At 46.1% G+C, this 23,450-nt stretch overlaps 2 long non-coding RNA genes across 3 annotated transcripts; one reads left to right on the top strand and one right to left on the bottom strand.

Moving 5' to 3' along the window:
• Window positions 1-270: 270 nt before the first annotated feature.
• Window positions 271-6,105, top strand: LOC146402981 (uncharacterized). The gene is made up of 2 exons (XR_014805185.1): window positions 271-5,450; window positions 5,622-6,105. It is a non-coding gene; the product is annotated as an uncharacterized LOC146402981 (long non-coding RNA).
• Window positions 5,257-23,207, bottom strand: LOC146402980 (uncharacterized). 2 transcript variants are annotated; one of them, XR_014805183.1, is made up of 3 exons: window positions 17,972-23,207; window positions 5,604-8,382; window positions 5,257-5,432 (listed from the first exon to the last, which is right to left on the bottom strand). It is a non-coding gene; the product is annotated as an uncharacterized LOC146402980 (long non-coding RNA). The 2 variants fall into 2 exon arrangements; XR_014805184.1 differs by lacking the exon at window positions 5,257-5,432 and having other exon boundaries at window positions 8,009-8,335; window positions 17,972-22,877.
• Window positions 23,208-23,450: the final 243 nt, after the last annotated feature.

Below are 23,450 nucleotides of genomic sequence, written 5' to 3'. Positions count from 1 at the left end.
CAGGAAGAGTGGCCGCTCTGCTTCCCCACCCTCTTTGCCTGGTTAAGTCCTACGCTTCCCTTACATCTCGGCATACAAGTCATGTTCATCGTAAGAGCCATGTGTCCCAGTCCCAGCTGTACCTTGGCCACCTGCATCCCAGAGCAGAGAAGTCCCCAGCACCCATAAATAGTCTCACCTTCAAATTAAGTGTCAGCGTGACATCTTTGTATAATGACTCTATTAACAATTATCTCATCCCCTAGATTGTAACGTCTCCACCACCTAGAAAGGTCCCGGCCCATGTCCGGTGCTAAAATAATGTGCTGTGAATAAGTGAACAGTGAATTAATGAATGAGTGAAAGAGTATCCTTCTCAGGGGAAATCAAATAATCAAAACACAGAAGCAGGGGAGTCCCCGTCATGGCTCAGAGGTTAACAAACCCCGCTAGTATCCACGAGGGTGTGGGTTCCATCCCTGGCCTCTCTCGGTGGGTTATGGATCTGGCGTTGCTGTGGCTGTGGCATAAGCCGGCGCTGTAGCTAGCTAGCCCTAGCCGTGGAACCTCCATATGCCACGGGTGCAGCCCTAAAAAGACAAAACAAAAACAGAAACAAAAAAACCCACAGAAGCAGGGAAAATCAGGACATAATTAGGAAACAAAAAGTATATTTAAATACCTGGATTGGAGGGAAGATGGGGCAGGGCCACTGCTAGTCCACATGGCTTCTCTGTGCAAGCGAGCAAAAGGCACCCTCTCCTCTTGGGGTGTGTGCCTCCTCACCAGGGCTCATGGTGGCGGCCAGAGCCCAGGCTGCATTTCTGCACTACATGCCCCTCTGCCAGCTGCATTTGTGCAGGACCCCTGCGCCTCTAGGACAGGAGCCCCCCACGCGGGGGAGCGGCTGGAGAGGGCAGCAGGGGTTGGCGAGGGAGGAGGATCCCTGTGACCTTGCGACTGCATCGTCTCTTATCTGTGCTCCCTGTCTCTGCTCCTGTATCCGCCCCATGCCGCGGTGATGGCCACCGCGATCCTTGTAAAATGCAAATCTGTGTCACCTACCTGTTGAAGATTCCTACAGACAATGTTTCCTAGCCTGGCATGAGGCGCCAACAAAACTGCCAGAAACACCCCCGGGGTTCAGTCATTGAGCCCCCTTCTCTCCTCCGGCCAAAGAGCGCCTACTCTGGGCAATGGTTAAGAGCAGGGGCTTGGGGAGCTCTGTGTGGTGCAGCAGGTTAAGGATCTGGCATTGTCCCCGTGGTGGCTCCCGTTGCTGCTGTGGCACAGGATCAGTCCCTGGCCCAGGAATTTCCACGTGCCAGGAGACTCGGAGGCCTGACTTTCTGGAACTAAATCTTAGCTACGGCACTTGCTAATTACATGATATTGGGAAAGCTGCTAATCCCTGTCTTAGTTTTCATTTTGCGAAACGGAGATGGTCATTGCAGGTACTTCATAGAGATGTTGAAAGGATTAAATGAGTTAATGTACATTTTCTAAAGTAGTGCCTGGCACATAATTAAGGTCACTAAACATTAGCTACTCTTACTACCAGTAGTAGCAGGTGAGACGGACACACAGGGACACAGGAAGCTACACAGTCAGGTTAGAGCTGGTGCAACCTGTGCTGTCAGAGCAAAGTGGGAGAGACATTCATTCTTCCTGAAGTACCAGGAAAGACGGCACAGAAATTTATTGGATCTGGACTTTGGAGAATGAGTAGGAGTTTTCTAGGAGGTCGTACAAGGTAAAGGGACAACCTGTGCCCAGTTGGTAATTTGCAAAAGGTCATCCTGGGCTCTGTAAAAAGGGGATAATACTCCTCTGCAACTACCAACCCTCTGCATTTCATTCCCCCTTCATGTCTTCAGCCTCTCGCCTCTAAAGCAGTCACGGTTATTGACCAGGCACAGGAGAGAATGAGCGTCTGGCTGCCGTAAGCCTCTGATGGCACTGTCCCACCCATATTCCCTAGGCCTGTTTGCTGGGTGACTTCCACTGAAAGACCCTGCAAGTCTGCTGGGGGCTTTCTCCAGCTGCAGAAAAATGCTTGGCTCCTGCAGAGAATGAACTGGAAGGCCCGGAGCAGCCTTCATCCCAGGACAAACAGGGTTCGTAGGTGACTATGGAACCACTGGTTCCTTGCCCCTCCAGGGCAACAACTCGGAGGCTTGTCCCACCCCATCCCTGGAGATTCTCAAGGAGAGGGAGCCCCAGCTGCTCACAGAGTAAGGGTGCTCATTACCACACCCCGAAGAGCTGCCTTCCTTTCCCTGTCTCATTCCTCTACCCCTGCTGTGTCTCCTGGGATCACCTCCTTGCCCCTGGTTTTAGGTGCTACCTCTGGGGAGACCAAACTAAGAGCGTATTTAAGGACTTGCCGTCCTCATGGCCTAGCTTAACTTGGATGCTTGCTTTGAGATGCCTCAGTTTCTTCGTCTTTAATCAGGGAGGTAGAAAGTTTCGAATTAGTTGAAATGAATGTTTGGGAGCCTTCTAATGCTGACTCCGTGTGCTTCTGATTCAATTTCACAGTGGTTTCCTTGGGGCGGGGAGGCGGAGGGGTGAACGGCAGTGGAGGGGGCCCGGGGACAGCAAGTCACACATGAGCACTTGAGTGGAAACAGCCCACTAGAAAAACTGAGAAGTGGTTTTCAGAGAATTGAAATGGATTTGCCATGAGCAACAATACCATTAAGCAGCAGCTTTGGATGGTGAAAGGACAATGTTTAAAAACAAACAGGCGTTCTTAAAAACACCATGAAAAAAAATGTTTCTTACAGCAATTTGCAATTGCGCTTAGATCCCCAAAGCACTCAGCTTGATATGTGAGACTCCTAACTTTGTTCCTGGATGGGAGAGATCACATCCCTTAGACGGGGGTAGAAACTGCCGGAAGCCCAGGCAAAACAGTGTCAGGTTTCCATTAACCTAGAACTAGTGTCTCTCTAGACTTGGAGCCCCAAGTAAGATGACTGTAATTTCTCCTTTTCTCCAGGCTGAAAAGTTGGGAGAACTTTAAAAGTTATATATAAATATAAATCCTAGAGACTTACATTGAGGCCGTTAGAGTTTACTTTCATATTTCAAGATTAAATCCCAGCTTTAGCCAGGACTCCCAAAGTAGAAATGTCACATTTTTTCTTTTTTTTTCAACCGTGATCTTACATAAACTCTACAGCTTTTTGTGTTTGTGCATCTGGAGCTTGGTGAAGAGATTTAAAACTCCCTTAAACATTTCTTGCTTGGGAAAAAATGCAACCTACATCACAGAACTTGTATTCAATCTTTGCTTTTGTTTTCTCTTGGGGGGTTGGGGTGACACTGCTCAGTGGCATAAAATGAGTTCAGGAGAGCGAGTTCCTTGAGACTTTATTTTGTGGGGGAAACTGGGAGAGGGTGGAGCCTCACTCTGTCCTTCCCTGGCTTCTGGAACCATCTGGTTCACATCTTATACGAGACCAGAGATGCAGGGGAAGACAAAGATAGGGCTTGTTGCCCAGAGGCTGGCAGTTCCGTGGAGATGCAGCTTTCAACAGGCACCCCCACCAGGGACGGCCTCAGCTGCAAACCCACTGTGCCCGAGATCCCACCCTTCAGAAGGCAGCCCATATCCAGGGATTAATACGCACAAAGACACGGCCATTTCAGCCATGTCAGCCCAACGAGAGAAAACCCTGATGGGTCATTTTGTTCTAGAGCCCCCCGTCTGTCCCCCTCCCAGTGGGGCTGCTATCAGGTCTACATCACAGCTCAAAGACTGCTCCCTTACACTGGTATGGACCTAGGGTGCTCCCTAATAAACACCCTGCTGGCCGAACTCCCATCTGAGAGTCTAATCTCACCTGTGACAGGGGTGTAAACAGCCAACCCAGCTCCTTCGACGTTACCTGGTGTAATCCCACACTACGCTGCCTAGATCCCCAAAGGCAGCCCCTAACTTCTGGATTCTCCACATGCACTGGTGAGGAGCAAATGGCAATTTTTTGTTTTATACGATAGAGTGTTAACAGTTTTCAATTAATCCAAGTGGACGAGTAACACAAAGTCTATCAGGTGTTCAGCAAGTAATTCCACACTGGCTGCCCCAAAGATTCCCACAGCATAAGCCATTAAAGCTTAATGTGTTTTATTTTCTCTCCTGCAACCCTCAAGTGTTTGCTGACATTCGAAGTCTGATAATAATTACTGTCCCCCAGCCCTGTTTCTGAATCTTCAGGCAAATTTATGTCTGTCCTATTTTCTGAGTCAGATGTTCTAATCAACTAATCTATTCTAAACAGACTTGCTTCTGGGTACAAAGAAGGAAGAAGAAAATAAACCTCTTTAAATTTCAGGGTCACAAAATTGCGCTAGAAAAACTCCCCAGTGAAAACACTGGATGGTCACAGATTATAGGTTTTATTCGTAATGATCAGTATAGTTGAGATGTTTATGCATTGCCATGAATCAAATGAACCAAGACTGAAGACAATAATTGCTCACTCGCAACCTTTCAGAGGGATTTATTTTTTTGTTTTGTTTGTTTTGCTTTGGTCTTTGGTCACCTCTGTCACAATATATTTTAAAGCCCCATAAAATTAAGCAAAGTATATCCTGCATTGTATTTAAACTAATCTCCAGAATACATAGATTGATTAACAAGGTTGTAGATATATAAGGCTTTATAAATAAAAGGGATTTCAAATGGATTCATTCTTTAAAATTGTGGCTGCCTGATTAGCAGTAGCTCAAGTTAATCGGGCACGGACCGTGTGCCAGCCACTGTGCTAAATGTTTAGTGTGTATTGTCTTGCTTTGTCCTCCCAACCTGGCACAATAGGGCCCCTGGGCACCATGTGAATGACACCACCCACAGTTGGGGCAACATGGCAGCCCTGGGATGGGTTTGTTTTCTCTTTTTCAGGTGAGGAAGGGAGTCGTGCAGGCATAGAATGATTCAGCACTTTGCCACCAACTCACATAGTCGGCACATAATACAAACAGGACTCAAACCAGGCTGATTGAATCAAGCCAGGACTCTAACTTACTACCCCACGCCTCTGCTGTAAGACACAAGAGCTCACTGGGGCAGAGTGACAGTGTCCTATTACCAGGACTTCTTTTGGTTCTAGCGGCTCCCTTTGGCTCTACTATCCTTTTGCACATCTCTGCCTCCCCACATCCCAGGCATCCGTGAAAGTCCACATAAAAATTTCCCTGCACCCCTTCTTCCTCTAGCAGAATTAACCTCATCTTCCCTTTGTCCGCAGAGTACTCCATACCTGGATATTTTCTGGTTTTCCAAGATAGACTCATCACAGCATTTAAAAATGTGTAACAAATACAGCGCTAGTATTTGCAGCACTGAGTTGGGGACATGTATTTATCTTGTTCCTTGAGACGAGGAAGGGGCACGTCCTCTTGTCCCTTTACCCACCCCACCCGCCTTCCTCTCCTTTTCCACTCTTCCTTTAGCCTCTAGAGTTCGTGACTGTCCCTTTACCCACTTGTCCCTTTACCCACCCCACCCGCCTTCCTCTCCTTTTCCACTCTTCCTTTAGCCTCTAGAGTTCGTGACTGTCCCTTTACCCACTTGTCCCTTTACCCACCCCACCCGCCTTCCTCTCCTTTTCCACTCTTCCTTTAGCCTCTAGAGTTCGTGACTGTCTCAGTTATACTCACCATAGGATTTTCCAGGCTGAAGTGTAACCCACTAGCTCGTCCCTTTCTCCTTAGGACTCTAAGTTCCCCCGGAGCAGGGATGGGGTTCCTCTCATCACTGGACCCCCTTTCCTTGGCACCTGGCGCTTTCCCCAGCAAATAACTGCTCAATAAAGGTCAAAGAAATCCTTCTCTGACCAACTAACGTTGTCTATGGGAGGTGTAGTTCTCTATGTCTTAGTCCAGTGAGAGGAAATCTTTTATCAACTGTATAAATCTATACACTTCTGAATGTCTTTACTGAAATTAAGGTGAAATGTTACTGAAGGAATAAAAAATGTATTAGCCCATTTCAGGATGGCAGCACAGAATACACAAAGCCCTATGCTTGTGCTCTTTCATTTGCGTTGTCATTGAAGACAGGTTTGCATTTCAGCGAGGAAACACCATGGGGTAAATAAAATGTACCGTCACGTCCGTATTGAGTTAATGGTAAATCTTTTGCACCATCAGTTCTGCGATGCTAGAATTAAAGACATGCATTCTGGTCCATCTGGGGGTGGACGGTGTATGATACAGTAAACCATCATCTGAAATAAGCTCAGTGTGGTCCAAATGCACTTAGGCGTCTCTCATATTAAAATTTATATGACGTTAGAACTTTGGGCCCAAGTAATTTTATCCTTAACTGTTACACTGGATTTGGAGAGACTGTTAACACTTCCACTAACACCTACACTCTGTGGACCCAGCAGGATCATCCACCCAGACGGAACAAGAAGCAAATGAAAACTCCTCGTAACAGTCCAAATTAATAACAAAAGGCCAGTACCTAAAACCTCTCTAAGAGGACCCTTGCAGTCTTCTTTTAGACAAGCGCATAAACTGGTAACCGGGTCCCCAAGCCCACTCTACATCATACACAGACAATATGAAAAGGAAGGAAACTCTGGAATAATGAGATGAACGGTCAGCCAGGGAAGGACTGACACTCAAGCAGCATAAATGCTGAAAATGCAGTCACTGCTGGCACGCAGCATTCTCCTCCACCTCCATCGCCCTGCATTTACATTGGCTGATACGGTAACTGATGTTCAGATTCATAAGCCAAAACCTGCAAGAATGCATTAAAATAGGGAGTTCCTGTGGTGGCTCAGCAGTAGCAAAACCGACTAGCATTCATGAGGACGTAGGTTCGATCCCTCACCTCACTCAGTGGGTTAAGGATCCGGCCTTGCTGTGAGCCGTGGTGTAGGTCCCAGGTGTCGCTTAGATCCCACGTTGCTGTGGCTCTGGTGGAGCCTGGCAGGTACAGCTCCGATTCGACCCCTAGCCTGGGCACTTCCAAATGCCATGCGTGTGGGCCTAAAAAGAAAAAAATATATATATTAAAATACATCCAGTAGCCTTTGTTTTAAAGAGGTTAGGAAGGATGTGAAAAATTTAGATGTTTCAGTCAATAGTTAAGAAAACATTTTAGTTAAAGTATAACAGAACTATTGGAAAAATTCAGATATTCAGAATCCACACATTAGGGTTCAAAGGGTAGAGTTCTTTTTATTTGGGGACTTTATAAAGAATAAAGAATATAAAGCCTATCCCGACTGATAGCTCCCTTTAAAGGCAAAGAAAACTTTCTAGCTCTATGCCGCCGTCAGAGCTAATCCTTTTTCCAATTCAGAGTCAACTTGAAGCATCATTGCTTTTTAAGCTAGTTTATCTCTGACTATCCCTAACTTGAAGTGTAAGACCAGTTATCTCAAAAACCACTTGTATGGTGTGGGCCATCCTGCAAAGACACTTTCAGATGAGAGCATGATAGTGTGTGGCTGAAAAAAATCTGATTTTTATGCTTCCTCTCCCCTCACCGCCATCCTTACTTTTGGTTTAAAAATAACCACTCAAGAATTACAGTGTATGTAACACAGGCTCTTGCCAATGAGCACCCACAGTATCTTAATTATTACTACTCGTATCTGGGAAGACTTCAAATCTCACTAGACACATTTTCTCTTCATATCTTATTAATTAATCCATTAATTATTAGGACCTTAGGGAAGGCTACATCTTTATCGTCCTGTATAACCTAACAACATGTCGGAGAATCCGTCAGTGTTTCCAGTTTGCTGGTTTACCTTCTGACAAGTTTTATGAAAGAGACAGGAATAAAACTAACTTGCCTTACATACAAGATGCTGCCCACACAAATGCCAGAAAGGGAAGCGAAGTGCACAGCCAGAACATATGGCGTGAGCTAACAGGATAAAGAAACTGGTTCTGCATGAGCAGCTAGGAACATCTTGAAATGTATAAGACATATGTGTTTTAGGGAGAAGGCTGAAGTGTTTCATAATAAAGACAGGACAAAGTGAACCATGAGTGCTGGATAAAGTTTTAATTAAAAATGGGTTTTTAGCCTCCAATGAGAGTATACAATATGCTTCACAGATGGATTTTATATTTAAGTCTTATCCAAACCAAAAAGTAAGTGAGAAAAATAAAGCTTCTGAAAATGGCACAGAGGCTAAAATGTATGCAAACAATAGAGAATTCTGGTACAAACAAACAAGGACGGAAGAACAATCCTTCTGCTCTGCATCTTCTGCTTGTACACCGCGTACGCAGATCCTATAACCCGCTCTGCATCTTCTGCTTGTACACTGCGTACGCAGATCCTATAACCCGCCCTGCATCTTCTGCTTGTACACTGCGTAAGCAGATCCTATAACCCGCTCTGCATCTTCTGCTTGTACACTGCGTACGCAGATCCTATAACCCGCTCTCCATCTTCTGCTTGTACACTGCGTACGCAGATCCTATAACCCGCTCTGCATCTTCTGCTTGTACACTGCGTAAGCAGATCCTATAACCCGCTCTCCATCTTCTGCTTATACACCGTATACGCAGATCCTATAACCCGCTCTGCATCTTCTGCTTGTACACTGCGTACGCAGATCCTATAACCCGCTCTGCATCTTCTGCTTGTACACTGCGTAAGCAGATCCTATAACCCGCTCTCCATCTTCTGCTTATACACCGTATACGCAGATCCTATAACCTGCCCTGCATCTTCTGCTTGTACACTGCGTATGCAGATCTTATAACCCGCTCTGCATCTTCTGCTTGTACACTGCGTACGCAGATCCTATAACCCGCTCTGCATCTTCTGCTTGTACACTGCGTATGCAGATCCTATAACCCGCTCTGCATCTTCTGCTTATACACCGTATACGCAGATCCTATAACCCGCTCTGCATCTTCTGCTTGTACACCGCGTACGCAGATCCTATAACCCGCTCTGCATCTTCTGCTTGTACACTGCGTACGCAGATCCTATAACCTGCCCTGCATCTTCTGCTTGTACACTGCGTACGCAGATCCTATAACCCGCTCTCCATCTTCTGCTTGTACACTGCGTACGCAGATCCTATAACCTGCTCTCCATCTTCTGCTTGTACGCTGCGTACGCAGATCCTATAACCCGCTCTCCATCTTCTGCTTGTACGCTGCGTACGCAGATCCTATAACCTGCTCTCCATCTTCTGCTTGTACGCTGCGTACGCAGATCCTATAACCCGCTCTCCATCTTCTGCTTGTACGCTGCGTACGCAGATCCTATAACCCGCTCTGCATCTTCTGCTTGTACACTGCGTACGCAGATCCTATAACCCGCTCTGCATCTTCTGCTTGTACACCGCGTACGCAGATCCTATAACCCGCTCTGCATCTTCTGCTTGTACACTGCGTACGCAGATCCTATAACCCGCTCTGCATCTTCTGCTTGTACGCCGCGTACGCAGATCCTATAACCCGCTCTGCATCTTCTGCTTGTACGCTGCGTACGCAGATCCTATAACCTGCCCTGCATCTTCTGCTTGTACGCTGCGTACGCAGATCCTATAACCCGCTCTCCATCTTCTGCTTGTACGCTGCGTACGCAGATCCTATAACCTGCTCTCCATCTTCTGCTTGTACGCTGCGTAAGCAGATCCTATAACCTGCTCTCCATCTTCTGCTTGTACGCTGCGTACGCAGATCCTATAACCCGCTCTGCATCTTCTGCTTGTACACTGCGTACGCAGATCCTATAACCCGCTCTGCATCTTCTGCTTGTACACTGCGTACGCAGATCCTATAACCCGCTCTGCATCTTCTGCTGGTACACTGCGTAAGCAGATCCTATAACCCGCTCTGCATCTTCTGCTTGTACACTGCGTACGCAGATCCTATAACCCGCTCTCCATCTTCTGCTTGTACACTGCGTACGCAGATCCTATAACCCGCTCTGCATCTTCTGCTTGTACACTGCGTAAGCAGATCCTATAACCCGCTCTGCATCTTCTGCTTGTACACTGCGTAAGCAGATCCTATAACCCGCTCTCCATCTTCTGCTTGTACACTGCGTACGCAGATCCTCTAACCTGCCCTGCATCTTCTGCTTGTACACTGCGTACGCAGATCCTATAACCCGCTCTCCATCTTCTGCTTGTACACTGCGTACGCAGATCCTATAACCCGCTCTGCATCTTCTGCTTGTACGCTGCGTACGCAGATCCTATAACCCGCTCTGCATCTTCTGCTTGTACACTGCGTACGCAGATCCTATAACCCGCTCTCCATCTTCTGCTTGTACGCTGTGTACCCAGATCCTATAACCCGCTCTGCATCTTCTGCTTGTACACCGTATACGCAGATCCTATAACCCGCTCTGAATCTTCTGCTTGTACACCGCGTACGCAGATCCTATAACCCGCTCTGCATCTTCTGCTTGTACACTGCGTACGCAGATCCTATAACCCGCCCTGCATCTTCTGCTTGTACACTGCGTACGCAGATCCTATAACCCGCTCTCCATCTTCTGCTTGTACACTGCATAAGCAGATCCTATAACCCGCTCTGCATCTTCTGCTTATACACCGTATACGCAGATCCTATAACCCGCTCTGAATCTTCTGCTTGTACACCGCGTACGCAGATCCTATAACCCGCTCTCCATCTTCTGCTTGTACACTGCGTATGCAGATCCTATAACCCGCTCTGCATCTTCTGCTTGTACACTGCGTACGCAGATCCTATAACCTGCCCTGCATCTTCTGCTTGTACACTGCGTACGCAGATCCTATAACCTGCCCTGCATCTTCTGCTTGTACACTGCGTACGCAGATCCTATAACCTGCCCTGCATCTTCTGCTTGTACACTGCGTAAGCAGATCCTATAACCCGCTCTCCATCTTCTGCTTGTACACTGCGTAAGCAGATCCTATAACCTGCCCTGCATCTTCTGCTTGTACACTGCATACGCAGATCCTATAACCCGCTCTCCATCTTCTGCTTGTACACTGCGTACGCAGATCCTATAACCCGCTCTGCATCTTCTGCTTGTACGCTGCGTAAGCAGATCCTATAACCCGCTCTGCATCTTCTGCTTGTACACTGCGTACGCAGATCCTATAACCCGCTCTGCATCTTCTGCTTGTACACCGCGTACGCAGATCCTATAACCCGCTCTGCATCTTCTGCTTGTACACTGCGTACGCAGATCCTATAACCCGCTCTCCATCTTCTGCTTGTACACTGCGTACGCAGATCCTATAACCCGCTCTGCATCTTCTGCTTATACACCGTGTACGCAGATCCTATAACCCGCTCTGCATCTTCTGCTTGTACGCCGCGTACGCAGATCCTATAACCCGCTCTCCATCTTCTGCTTGTACGCTGCGTACGCAGATCCTATAACCCGCTCTGCATCTTCTGCTTGTACACCGCGTACGCAGATCCTATAACCCGCTCTGCATCTTCTGCTTGTACACTGCGTACGCAGATCCTATAACCCGCTCTGCATCTTCTGCTTGTACACCGCGTACGCAGATCCTATAACCCGCTCTGCATCTTCTGCTTGTACGCTGCGTACGCAGATCCTATAACCTGCCCTGCATCTTCTGCTTGTACGCTGCGTACGCAGATCCTATAACCCGCTCTCCATCTTCTGCTTGTACGCTGCGTACGCAGATCCTATAACCTGCTCTCCATCTTCTGCTTGTACGCTGCGTACGCAGATCCTATAACCCGCTCTCCATCTTCTGCTTGTACGCTGCGTACGCAGATCCTATAACCCGCTCTGCATCTTCTGCTTGTACACTGCGTACGCAGATCCTATAACCCGCTCTGCATCTTCTGCTTGTACACCGCGTAAGCAGATCCTATAACCCGCTCTGCATCTTCTGCTTGTACACTGCGTACGCAGATCCTATAACCCGCTCTGCATCTTCTGCTTGTACACTGCGTAAGCAGATCCTATAACCCGCTCTGCATCTTCTGCTTGTACACTGCGTAAGCAGATCCTATAACCTGCTCTCCATCTTCTGCTTGTACACCGCGTACGCAGATCCTATAACCCGCTCTCCATCTTCTGCTTGTACACTGCGTACGCAGATCCTATAACCCGCTCTGCATCTTCTGCTTGTACACTGCGTAAGCAGATCCTATAACCCGCTCTGCATCTTCTGCTTGTACACTGCGTACGCAGATCCTATAACCTGCCCTGCATCTTCTGCTTGTACACTGCGTACGCAGATCCTATAACCTGCCCTGCATCTTCTGCTTGTACACTGCGTACGCAGATCCTATAACCTGCCCTGCATCTTCTGCTTGTACACTGCGTACGCAGATCCTATAACCCGCTCTGCATCTTCTGCTTATACACCGTATACGCAGATCCTATAACCCGCTCTGAATCTTCTGCTTGTACACCGCGTACGCAGATCCTATAACCCGCTCTCCATCTTCTGCTTGTACACTGCGTATGCAGATCCTATAACCCGCTCTGCATCTTCTGCTTGTACACTGCATACGCAGATCCTATAACCCGCCCTGCATCTTCTGCTTGTACACTGCGTACGCAGATCCTATAACCTGCCCTGCATCTTCTGCTTGTACACTGCGTACGCAGATCCTATAACCTGCCCTGCATCTTCTGCTTGTACACTGCGTACGCAGATCCTATAACCTGCCCTGCATCTTCTGCTTGTACACTGCGTAAGCAGATCCTATAACCCGCTCTCCATCTTCTGCTTATACACCGTATACGCAGATCCTATAACCCGCTCTGCATCTTCTGCTTGTACACTGCGTAAGCAGATCCTATAACCTGCCCTGCATCTTCTGCTTGTACACTGCATACGCAGATCCTATAACCCGCTCTCCATCTTCTGCTTGTACACTGCGTACGCAGATCCTATAACCCGCTCTGCATCTTCTGCTTGTACACTGCGTAAGCAGATCCTATAACCCGCTCTGCATCTTCTGCTTGTACACTGCGTACGCAGATCCTATAACCCGCTCTGCATCTTCTGCTTGTACACCGCGTACGCAGATCCTATAACCCGCTCTGCATCTTCTGCTTGTACGCTGCGTAAGCAGATCCTATAACCCGCTCTCCATCTTCTGCTTGTACGCTGCGTACGCAGATCCTATAACCCGCTCTGCATCTTCTGCTTGTACACTGCGTACGCAGATCCTATAACCCGCTCTGCATCTTCTGCTTGTACACCGCGTACGCAGATCCTATAACCCGCTCTCCATCTTCTGCTTGTACACTGCATAAGCAGATCCTATAACCCGCTCTGCATCTTCTGCTTGTACGCTGCGTATGCAGATCCTATAACCCGCTCTGCATCTTCTGCTTGTACACCGCGTACGCAGATCCTATAACCCGCTCTGCATCTTCTGCTTGTACACTGCGTACGCAGATCCTATAACCCGCCCTGCATCTTCTGCTTGTACACTGCGTACGCAGATCCTATAACCCGCTCTCCATCTTCTGCTTGTACACTGCATAAGCAGATCCTATAACCCGCTCTGCATCTTCTGCTTATACACCGTATACGCAGATCCTATAACCCGCTCTGAATCTTCTGCTTGTACACCGCGTACGCAGATCCTATAACCCGCTCTCCATCTTCTGCTTGTACACTGCGTATGCAGATCCTATAACCCGCTCTGCATCTTCTGCTTGTACACTGCGTACGCAGATCCTATAACCTGCCCTGCATCTTCTGCTTGTACACTGCGTACGCAGATCCTATAACCTGCCCTGCATCTTCTGCTTGTACACTGCGTACGCAGATCCTATAACCTGCCCTGCATCTTCTGCTTGTACACTGCGTAAGCAGATCCTATAACCCGCTCTCCATCTTCTGCTTGTACACTGCGTAAGCAGATCCTATAACCTGCCCTGCATCTTCTGCTTGTACACTGCATACGCAGATCCTATAACCCGCTCTCCATCTTCTGCTTGTACACTGCGTACGCAGATCCTATAACCCGCTCTGCATCTTCTGCTTGTACGCTGCGTAAGCAGATCCTATAACCCGCTCTGCATCTTCTGCTTGTACACTGCGTACGCAGATCCTATAACCCGCTCTGCATCTTCTGCTTGTACACCGCGTACGCAGATCCTATAACCCGCTCTGCATCTTCTGCTTGTACACTGCGTACGCAGATCCTATAACCCGCTCTCCATCTTCTGCTTGTACACTGCGTACGCAGATCCTATAACCCGCTCTGCATCTTCTGCTTATACACCGTGTACGCAGATCCTATAACCCGCTCTGCATCTTCTGCTTGTACGCCGCGTACGCAGATCCTATAACCCGCTCTCCATCTTCTGCTTGTACGCTGCGTACGCAGATCCTATAACCCGCTCTGCATCTTCTGCTTGTACACCGCGTACGCAGATCCTATAACCCGCTCTGCATCTTCTGCTTGTACACTGCGTACGCAGATCCTATAACCCGCTCTGCATCTTCTGCTTGTACACCGCGTACGCAGATCCTATAACCCGCTCTGCATCTTCTGCTTGTACACTGCGTACGCAGATCCTATAACCCGCTCTGCATCTTCTGCTTGTACACTGCATAAGCAGATCCTATAACCCGCTCTGCATCTTCTGCTTGTACGCTGCGTATGCAGATCCTATAACCCGCTCTGCATCTTCTGCTTGTACACCGCGTAAGCAGATCCTATAACCTGCTCTCCATCTTCTGCTTGTACACCGCGCACGCAGATCCTATAACCCGCTCTGCATCTTCTGCTTGTACACTGTGTACGCAGATCCTATAACCCGCTCTGCATCTTCTGCTTGTACACTGCGTACGCAGATCCTATAACCCGCTCTGCATCTTCTGCTTGTACACCGCGTACGCAGATCCTATAACCCGCTCTCCATCTTCTGCTTGTACACTGCATAAGCAGATCCTATAACCCGCTCTGCATCTTCTGCTTGTACGCTGCGTATGCAGATCCTATAACCCGCTCTGCATCTTCTGCTTGTACACCGCGTAAGCAGATCCTATAACCTGCTCTCCATCTTCTGCTTGTACACCGCGCACGCAGATCCTATAACCCGCTCTGCATCTTCTGCTTGTACACTGCGTACGCAGATCCTATAACCCGCTCTGCATCTTCTGCTTGTACGCTGCGTAAGCAGATCCTATAACCTGCCCTCCATCTTCTGCTTGTACACTGCGTATGCAGATCCTATAACCCGCTCTCCATCTTCTGCTTGTACACTGCGTAAGCAGATCCTATAACCTGCTCTCCATCTTCTGCTTGTACACCGCGCACGCAGATCCTATAACCCGCTCTGCATCTTCTGCTTGTACACTGCATAAGCAGATCCTATAACCCGCTCTGCATCTTCTGCTTGTACGCTGCGTAAGCAGATCCTATAACCCGCTCTGCATCTTCTGCTTGTACACTGCGTACGCAGATCCTATAACCCGCTCTGCATCTTCTGCTTGTACACCGCGTACGCAGATCCTATAACCCGCTCTGCATCTTCTGCTTGTACACTGCGTACGCAGATCCTATAACCCGCTCTGCATCTTCTGCTTGTACACTGCGTACGCAGATCCTATAACCCGCTCTGCATCTTCTGCTTGTACACCGCGTACGCAGATCCTATAACCCGCTCTGCATCTTCTGCTTGTACGCTGCGTAAGCAGATCCTATAACCCGCTCTCCATCTTCTGCTTGTACGCTGCGTACGCAGATCCTATAACCCGCTCTGCATCTTCTGCTTGTACACTGCGTACGCAGATCCTATAACCCGCTCTGCATCTTCTGCTTGTACACCGCGTACGCAGATCCTATAACCCGCTCTCCATCTTCTGCTTGTACACTGCATAAGCAGATCCTATAACCCGCTCTGCATCTTCTGCTTGTACGCTGCGTATGCAGATCCTATAACCCGCTCTGCATCTTCTGCTTGTACACCGCGTAAGCAGATCCTATAACCTGCTCTCCATCTTCTGCTTGTACACCGCGCACGCAGATCCTATAACCCGCTCTGCATCTTCTGCTTGTACACTGCGTACGCAGATCCTATAACCCGCTCTGCATCTTCTGCTTGTACGCTGCGTAAGCAGATCCTATAACCTGCCCTCCATCTTCTGCTTGTACACTGCGTATGCAGATCCTATAACCCGCTCTGCATCTTCTGCTTGTACACTGCATAAGCAGATCCTATAACCCGCTCTGCATCTTCTGCTTGTACGCTGCGTATGCAGATCCTATAACCTGCCCTCCATCTTCTGCTTGTACACTGCGTATGCAGATCCTATAACCCGCTCTGCATCTTCTGCTTGTACACTGCATAAGCAGATCCTATAACCTGCCCTCCATCTTCTGCTTGTACACTGCGTATGCAGATCCTATAACCCGCTCTGCATCTTCTGCTTGTACACTGCGTACGCAGATCCTATAACCCGCTCTGCATCTTCTGCTTGTACGCTGCGTAAGCAGATCCTATAACCTGCTCTCCATCTTCTGCTTGTACACCGCGCACGCAGATCCTATAACCCGCTCTGCATCTTCTGCTTGTACACTGCATAAGCAGATCCTATAACCCGCTCTGCATCTTCTGCTTGTACGCTGCGTATGCAGATCCTATAACCCGCTCTGCATCTTCTGCTTGTACACTGCGTACGCAGATCCTATAACCCGCTCTGCATCTTCTGCTTGTACACTGCGTACGCAGATCCTATAACCCGCTCTCCATCTTCTGCTTGTACACTGCGTACGCAGATCCTATAACCCGCTCTGCATCTTCTGCTTGTACACTGCGTACGCAGATCCTATAACCCGCTCTGCATCTTCTGCTTGTACACCGCGTACGCAGATCCTATAACCCGCTCTGCATCTTCTGCTTGTACACTGCGTACGCAGATCCTATAACCCGCTCTGCATCTTCTGCTTGTACGCTGCGTATGCAGATCCTATAACCCGCTCTGCATCTTCTGCTTGTACACTGCGTACGCAGATCCTATAACCCGCTCTCCATCTTCTGCTTGTACGCTGCGTACGCAGATCCTATAACCCGCTCTCCATCTTCTGCTTGTACACTGCGTATGCAGATCCTATAACCTGCTCTGAATCTTCTGCTTGTACACCGCGTACGCAGATCCTATAACCTGCCCTGCATCTTCTGCTTGTACACTGCGTACGCAGATCCTATAACCCGCTCTGCATCTTCTGCTTGTACACCGCATACGCAGATCCTATAACCCGCTCTGCATCTTCTGCTTGTACACTGCGTATGCAGATCCTATAACCCGCTCTCCATCTTCTGCTTGTACACCGCGTAAGCAGATCCTATAACCTGCTCTCCATCTTCTGCTTGTACGCCGCGTACGCAGATCCTATAACCCGCTCTCCATCTTCTGCTTGTACGCCGCGTACGCAGATCCTATAACCTGCTCTGCATCTTCTGCTTGTACACTGCGTAAGCAGATCCTATAACCCGCTCTGCATCTTCTGCTTGTACACTGCGTACGCAGATCCTATAACCCGCTCTGCATCTTCTGCTTGTACACTGCGTACGCAGATCCTATAACCTGCTCTCCATCTTCTGCTTGTACACCGCGTACGCAGATCCTATAACCCGCTCTGCATCTTCTGCTTGTACACTGCGTACGCAGATCCTATAACCCGCTCTGCATCTTCTGCTTGTACACTGCGTACGCAGATCCTATAACCTGCTCTCCATCTTCTGCTTGTACACCGCATACGCAGATCCTATAACCCGCTCTGCATCTTCTGCTTGTACACTGCGTACGCAGATCCTATAACCTGCTCTCCATCTTCTGCTTGTACACCGCGTACGCAGATCCTATAACCCGCTCTGCATCTTCTGCTTGTACACTGCGTACGCAGATCCTATAACCTGCTCTGCATCTTCTGCTTGTACACCGCGTACGCAGATCCTATAACCCGCTCTGCATCTTCTGCTTGTACACTGCGTACGCAGATCCTATAACCCGCTCTGAATCTTCTGCTTGTACACCGCGTACGCAGATCCTATAACTTGCCTTTGGTGCAAATACATTTCTGCTCAGTTTAAACATATCGTAGACACGCACAATGAGAAAAGAACCTAAATGTCCAGACACAGAGGAATGATTAAATTACTTCACTGTACATCAGTGCAGTATTAGAGAATCATTAAAAATATATTTATACATCATTTTGGAAAAATTAAGAAATGAGTATGTTACCATTAAAGTAGTAACATACAAAATTTGTCTTAAAAAACTAATGACGTTTGGAGTTCTCTTATGGTGCAGTGGTTAAGGATCTGGTGTTGTTACTGCAGAAGGTTGGGTCACTGCCGTGTTATGGGCTTGATCCCTGGCCTGGGAACTTCCACATGATGTGCGTATGGCCCCCTCAAAACCCAAAACTAGTAACTTCATAAGAATGCACAGACTATTGCAATAAGGTATGCAAGAATATCGCAAGTTATCTTAAGTGTTAACTTTCATGTTGAGTTCTTTATGTCTTCCAATTTTTATGCAGTATTACTTTTTAAAACCAGGAAATAATTAACATTTTAAAAGACCAATTCAAGTTGAAATATCTTCCTAGAAAAACTGATGTAAAATAGCAATGATTCTACATTTATCAGAAAATGTTTTTATAGCCACCTTTGATGTCTGCGTTGCGGCCCTTATCTGCAGAGTTGCATTCTTGGTCCAACTCAAGAAGGAATCATACCTTAAGGTTCGCTGGTTATGGTCAAACAATGGATGAAACACAGATCACTAGCGCAGGAAGATGTGACAATTGTGCTCTTTCGTACACAGGACCAATGGGTACACTTTCCTCTTTCTTTCCTCGGGGGAAAAAAAAAAGTCCAAACCAAACATAAAAAGCTATCTACAGCTCTTTCCCATGCATTTAAACAGCTTGAGTTTAAGCTGGAACATCTCTGGCAATGGTTGTAGTGTTTGAAAGTATCTTAATGCCAGGAAATACTCTTCTGTTACGAAATATGTATTTCTTTAAAGTTCAGCTGAGGTTCGAGGTTTATGTGAGATCTTTAAGACGGATCGAGTCAATTCAGGAATAGCCTTTCTTACGAGGGTTTCTGAAGGTTTCATTTCATTTCGAAGCAGTTATTTATTTATGGTCGGTGCTTCTCTACAGGAAACTCCAGCTCCAGGCAAGTGATCAACTTTCTGTCCCCAAACACACGTTGTTAGAGCCCTTATTTCCACACCTTCTTACCACGGCTCAGTTTTTTCCCACTTAAGGTACTTTTTCTCCATTCCCACCACTTCCAATCCAACCCATGCTGCAGACGGAACCGTGTCCCTTCTCTGTACTCACGAAAGCTTTTTCGATAAATGACTAATTCTCTCTCTCTTCTGAACCCTTATTATTCGTGGACACTTCAGCCATTTCAGATTCCCGTCTCAGTTTACTGTGGTCTTTTCAAGAATTTATGTCATCTGATAAGTTAGACTGAAAATTCAGTGAGAACATTTAAGAAGTGTATAGTTTTTTATGTCATCCAAAGTTTTGGACACACAAGTGCTCAATAAATGCGCTGAAAGACGAAAAATGGCTAGAGAAACACGAGCTGCGAAACTCTCACCTTTGGTAAAGACCTTCCAGATGAACTTTGGGATGTCAAATATATCAGCTAATGGCACTACGAGAATGGAATGGAATTACTTGAGCCCCTATGATGATTACTATTACTTTGGTACGAGGACAGGATTCAAATTCTGCGATAAGGCATATGAAGAGGGGCCTTGATATAATTGCAACATGCATTTCACCCTCATTTCGGGCCGCAGTCTCACCACATACCCTCGTGCCCCAACCGGACTTGCAGGGCTCTGAAGATGCTGGGCCTCTTTCGGGTCCGCGAGGCTCTGCCTCTCCTCTTCTGACATCGTCATCCACCAGCGTCAAGAGGAGCGGCTGGTTCCTTTGTGACGTCTTCCTTCACTCATTAAAGACGTGGTTGCTTCCCCTTCCATGCTCCTAAAATACCTACCCAAACACCTCCTTCAGTCACTTACGCATATCGTATGCATATCCACAAAACACTTAACATGTTACAACACACTGTACTATAATGCATTTGTCAGAGGTCAGGGTGTGTCTTATTTTATATGTGCCCAATGCCATTCACAATATTTGGTTCCTAACAGGCACTTGATGTTTGCTTAATGAATGCATAAGTAAATATATGAGCTTGTTAACTGATTAGATGAAGGAATAAAAAACCTAGTATCTGAAGATGAGCCATGGATAACCTCCAAGTATGCAATTTACATGGAAATCAAGAGCCATCCATTGTCCTTCTCAGAGCCCAAGGTGTTTTGTGCCTACAGCACAAAAACATTCCGATGATTAAGAGGTTAACAAAATGGCCATGTTTTAAAGAAGGAGAAAATCAAATCCGCCTGAAAAAGACTTTCATTTTCCTCAATACAGAGGAAGCCGTGAAGAGGTGATAGACCCATGGTTCACCAACCTGGCCAAACATCACAACAAAGCTAGAGAGGCTCTTAGAAAGTCTTAAATACGTGTTAGGGATGGACGAACAACGAGGTCCTACTGTATAGCCCAGGGAACTACATTCAGTATCCTGTGATAAAGCATAACGGAAAAGACTTTGAAAAAGAATGTGTGTATATACACAACTGAATCACGTGGCTGTCCAGCAGCAAGTCACACAACACTGTAAATCAACTATACTTCAATAAATCCTAAAAGAGCCAACCATTTAAAAAAAAAAACAAACACCTCTTAAAGGCTCTTTAAACAAGTCAAATTTACTGCATAAGGATCTCCAGAGATTGAGATGAGGAAACTATTTTTAAAACTGCTGCCTGAGTGATTCTGACCAGCAAGGATTTGGAAATACTAAACTGGAACACAAACAAAAGCTCTACCAGCTGTAGACACGGATGCTGCATGGTCACGCGTATTCCGCTAATGAGATGAATATCGGCTATGTCTCAGATACTCCTCTTCTGCACCCTATACCTAAGGAAAAGGTACTTCCAAATTATGAGAATTTCCAATAATTTGTGGTAGCTAGATCACTGAATCCTTTAAAGCCCATGGAACTCTTTAACCCTTTCTAGTAGAGTTGCTAAGAAGTTATAAGCTGGCCAGTTTAATTTCCCACGCTGTTCGGCGGGGTGGAGGTGTGTTAATAAAATAGGTGAACTGGCCAACAGGTGGGGACAGAGCAGGGATCCTGAAAAAAACAAATGGTTGGAGCTATTCACAAACAAAGTTTAAAAATCTGAATAGCAATAGGAGTGCCGCAGGGGAAACAATCTGACTAGGAATCGTGAGGTTGTGGGTTCGATCCCTGGCCCCACTCAGTGGGTTAAGGATCTCATGGTGCCATGAGCTCTGGTGTAGGTGGCAGACGCCGCTCGGATCTGGGGTTCCTGTGATGCAGGCTGGCAGCTGTAGCTCTGACTGGACCTGGGAACCTCCATACACGGTGAGTGCGGCCCTAAAAAGCCAAAAAACAAAAAACAAAAAACAAAAAACCTCAGTAACAGTAAATAAGCCTCTTCCAAATACAGAAGTGATCAATCACTGGGAATCAAGTATCATCTCTTAAAATCAAATATTAAATCCAATACTTATGGAAAATCAAGCCATGGTAGGAAAGAGTGCTATAGGATATTTATAAGAAAATACCAATATCTGGGTTTAAGTCCTCATTCAGCCATGTATACTCCTATTGTGTGAACTGCAAGAGACACTTAACCCAAAATTGTTTTCTCCTTTGTAGATGTGTAGATTATAACCTCTGCCCAACCTAATTTTTGAACATATTATGGAGAAATACAATAAAATAACTTAGGTAAAAATGCTTAAAAATAGCAATGGGCTATATAACACACAAGTTATTATTTATCATAAAAGTTTAGTGGAAATAGTTTTTCCAAGACTTTAAATGTTTGGTAGATAAAAATTCGCTAAAGTCAAATGTTCTTTTTCTTCCATTTTCCCAACATAAACACTTGAAAATACTTTCCCATTCAAAAGTTGGCAACTTTTCTCTCATTTGGCAACAACAATTACCCCCGTGGGTTTCCAGTGGAACTGAAATTAGTTTGCTGTTTTTAAGATTATCAACAAAAACCTCTCCAAATTATGCCGTTTCTATGCCAAAACACATTCTTTATGCGGCATCATTGTAGGAATGTATCATAAGTGAACAGCTGCTGGGCCACGAAGGAGAGTTAGGATAGCACGTTTTTTTCTGTCCTTCAGGATAATGCAAAACATTTTTAATATGTCCTTGTTGAGTGGCAGATTCCTTTTAAATACAATTTTTTATTTAGCAACAGAATATTATTACAAACGGGGGGAAAGGCAGCTATACTAAATCATCGTTTCAGAAAATATACATGTTTCAGAGGAGTCCAATTGATAATCAGTCAGGTACACATCAGGAACAATAAAAACAGTAGCAAATAATACCATTGATAGAGCCCTTACCCTGTGCAAGGCATTGTTTGTTAACTGATTTAACATTCATAATGACCTCATGAGATTAGTATCTTCATTTTACAGATGAGAAAACCGAGACACAAAGGAATCAGGTAATTTTGTGTAAGGTCACACAGTTATTAAATGGTTGAAGTAGGATTGGAATCTAGCAGTGTGGCTCCAGAGGCTATGTATTTAACCACTAGGCTATTTTTTTTGAACAGAGAATAATTCATATGCATATTATAAGATGCAATAGCTAAAATATAACACTCACTGGTCAACAATTTCCAAAAATATACAAATACATTTTAATTTTTATTTTATTTGTATTTTAGGTTGATAGCACTAAAGGAAATCTTTATAATTAATTTTTTTAATTTAAAACCTCTAAAGAATCACCTGGTGAACTTGAGATGGGTCTACTTAAAAATGTTTTGTGTGCATGTGGGTATGTATGGAAGTGCATGCACACACACACACACACACATACATATACTTCTGTGACTAGTGTCATACAGGAGAGTTTTCAGAAAAAGATGATTGCTCAATCATATTCATTACAAATGCTTGGGACCTACAGGGATGTTCATCTGGCTAAGACGATCCAGGGTTTTTTCTATTGAATTGGGGTAATTTACTCTAACTTCTACCTCTAATATCCCCCTAAATCAAAGAATATGGTTAATTTACAAAACATAATTGTGCTAAATCCACAATAAACAAAGGATGAAATAAACTTCCTAGGATCAAAACTTGTTTACAGGACACACCCTCAAACTAAATTTATTTTTATTTAAAAAATAATACCTTAAAAAATAAGAGAAGTCACATATAAAGTTTAAGCGGAAAATATTCCCAAAGACTAAAGTCATGTGTTTAGTTTCACTTGTGAAATCTATGTAAAACGTCTATCTGCAAGGTTAACAGAATTTTAAATAAAAGAAATAATGGATGATAAGGGAGCTGTCCATGCCTGGGTAGATTTAGGCACAAAATGATGAAGC

This window comes from Sus scrofa, chromosome 6 (assembly GCF_054392235.1).
Source record: "Sus scrofa isolate SSC_HxYL_T2T_F1_AM1 chromosome 6, Sscrofa_HxYL_maternal_Yorkshire_Landrace_v2.0, whole genome shotgun sequence".
Lineage (NCBI taxonomy): Eukaryota > Metazoa > Chordata > Mammalia > Artiodactyla > Suidae > Sus > Sus scrofa.
Note: the sequence above shows the minus strand (reverse complement) of the source record. Positions and strands in the feature narration are given on the sequence as shown.